At 28.7% G+C, this 2974-nt stretch overlaps 1 pseudogene; it reads right to left on the reverse strand.

Moving 5' to 3' along the window:
- Nucleotides 1–332: 332 nt before the first annotated feature.
- LOC112492540 (triacylglycerol lipase OBL1-like) lies at nucleotides 333–2769 on the reverse strand (annotated as a pseudogene).
- Between the last annotated feature and the right edge of the window lie 205 nt (nucleotides 2770–2974).

Raw genomic sequence — 2974 nt, forward strand, 5'->3', positions numbered from 1 at the left:
CAAAAAAGATTGATACATGGAACTTCGGTGGCTTAGGGTTAGAACTCATAATATATTAAACTCTAATTTAATAAGTTCTACATTAACACACATTAACACTTGCAATGAACAAGTACATTAACTTGATAAGCAAAATAAGAATAATCATAATAATAATAATAATAAACCAACTCTTTTTTTTTATTTTTTGTTTAAACAAATCAACTCTCTTTCATATTCTTCCCGAGAGAGAACCAAAAACAAACAAACTCTTGCAAATTTGATAGAAAGCGCCAGGAACTAAAAAGATTGAGCAACATAGTATCTCTCTTAGCACAATTACTTACCCATTGCTATATATCTGAGAGAACATCCCCCAATCGGGTTGCATTAACATAATCATAGATATTATGAGCTACAACACCTGGAAATAGGAATCCACATAACCTAAATACTTTTAGCAGCAAAGTTTCACTCTACTCTGGCCCTTGTAAGTTAGGAATAAATGAAGCTTCTTAGCAGCTCAAAAAATGAATTCAGGTGCTTGTTGATTCTCTCCATTATTTTTTGACTAAAGTAATTTTTGTTTGGCTCTTCTTCGAGTTTCTGCAATATATAAAATAAATAAATTATTATGATGTATATCTTTTCAATGAAGAAAATTTATAAAATAATGTGATATAGTTGGTTATAAAATACTTTTTAATTTTAAATTTATGAGACGATAATAATTTGACTTTGAAAAAGAAAAATATATATATTGTATAATATCATGAGTAATGTAACAAATAAATAAATACACACCTTTGCTTTATAGAGGCTATTGTAGTAGATACAGTTTCCAAAGTGTTTGAACATAAGTGTTTGAACATAAGTGTTGGATCATCCGAGGGAACCCTTGGAACGATATCACTGCTGTAAACAGTTCTTTGATAGTTAATATGAAAATCTTTTATTTTATTTTGCATGAAGATACTGAAATCTTCGTCTCCAACCCTGGGTTGTCCAAATGTATAAACCCCTTCAATTTCTTTAGCAATGATTTCTCATCATGAAATGCCAGAATTGCAATGAACAAAATTGCCAATGCCCCACCCAAGCTGTGACCGGTCACTATGAATTTCCTTTTCTTGTTGTTAAGCAAAAGTTTTCTCAGCTTTCTTCTGATTTTGTAATAAGCTGATCCTCGTTCTTTGTTTCGATGGATTTCTTTTGGCCAGCTTCCATTTTCCAGTAACCCTAGAGCTTTCATAAATCCGCCATGGACTTTTCCCATTCCAGGGTATTCATACCACGAAATATCAAGGTCTGTACTCCATGCATATCCATCGAAAGGTTCAGTGCCTCTAAAGGCAACCACAACCACTTCATTGTCTTTGTTTTTATTGTCCATGAACATGTAGGCTTCGGTATAGTAGGCTTCATTTGAGAGACTGCCAAAAGGAGGTTTATGTACATTTTTTTTTTTCAGATACGTAATGCTTAAATAAAAGATATTGATATCTCTGAATATGAATTAAATTAAATTAAATTGAATTTGCTGTTTAATTGAAAGAATTGTGCCTTACAATTAAAAAACTTGTAGAAACGGATAAAATCCATCTGCACCAAACGCCAAAAGTTATATAAGTTCCCCCACAATCAAAAAACACTCGATTATGATTCTGTATTGAATTTGTTTAAAATGCCAAATCATTGTTAAAGCATTGCAATTAATTTTTCTAGAGAAAAAAAAGAGAAATTAAAAAAAAAAGATTTAATGCTACTTAATCTAGCAAATTTAGACTATAATTATAACAATAATAAATGTGCTGCATTATGCATCATGTACCTTTGTACATATATTTTTGTTTACATTCAAATCATAATTTATGAAATAGCAAGTGTCATTATACTATCTAAGCATTTCCAAGTGATTCTTTAAATTTGTCATATTCTTTATTTTAAAGAGACAACATTTAGGGAAAAAAAAAAAAACTCTAATGGACTCTTTATTTTGACTTTTTGATATAAAAAGTTGGTTTGGCTCTTCAAATGTAGAGAGCCAAAACTAGAGAGCAAAACTACTCTTTATTTTTAATATTATATAAATTTAATTGAATGTAACATATGTTTCTATATCACTATTATAATATTTAAAAGGTAGATAACTCATATAAAATAAAAAAAGCTACAACTAAAATAATAAATGTTTATATAAAAAATAAAAATAAAGAGCAATAATAAAAAGTTTTGTTGGAGGGCATTTTTAAATTTTAATAGTTATTTCAAAAGATACTCTATATTATAGAGAATATACTCTTTTACTTTATAGAGTCTCTCGGGAATGCTCTAATGGTGCTCTTCTAGAAAAAAATTTCTAAATCGCCACTAATTATTAATTACAAAATTTAGTATTATTTTCTCTAAATTAAAAATAATAAATCATTAAACTGTAAGGAGATCCATGGGCATCTAAAAATTTTTGGATTAATTATAGGGTACATATTTATAGATCATAACCATTAAGTCAAACATTAGAAGAAAATCCTCTCCTCCAATTTAATGTACGTTCAAAAGAAAAAATTAGTAGAAATTAATTGATCATAGTGTAAATATATTAATAAGCAAGCTATATATCTTCAGTTATTTCATTACCAAATAAAGATTATTCCCCAAAAAAAAAAAAAAAAAAACAAACAAACAAACAAACAAAAAGAAAAGAAAAGAAAAAGAGATTATTACCTCCCAGTCTTTTGTGACTGTGGTTGAAATGAAGGCTTTGTTTTCGTAGGCTACTTTAGCAGCCATGGCACAGAGTGCCCTATTATACTTTTCGTCTCCGGGACTTAAATTCCTATCCAATTTGTCTAGGTGTCCAGCAACCGTCATACAAGTTGCAGATTTTCTCTGCTGTTTCACCACCTTACCTGCATATGAGAATTAAGTACATGCATAATTAATTATAATACATAATTATAACATTATTAGTTAATAATTTGTATTATTTAAATAA

Source organism: Ziziphus jujuba, chromosome 7 (assembly GCF_031755915.1).
Source record: "Ziziphus jujuba cultivar Dongzao chromosome 7, ASM3175591v1".
In the NCBI taxonomy this organism is placed as follows: Eukaryota; Viridiplantae; Streptophyta; class Magnoliopsida; order Rosales; family Rhamnaceae; genus Ziziphus; species Ziziphus jujuba.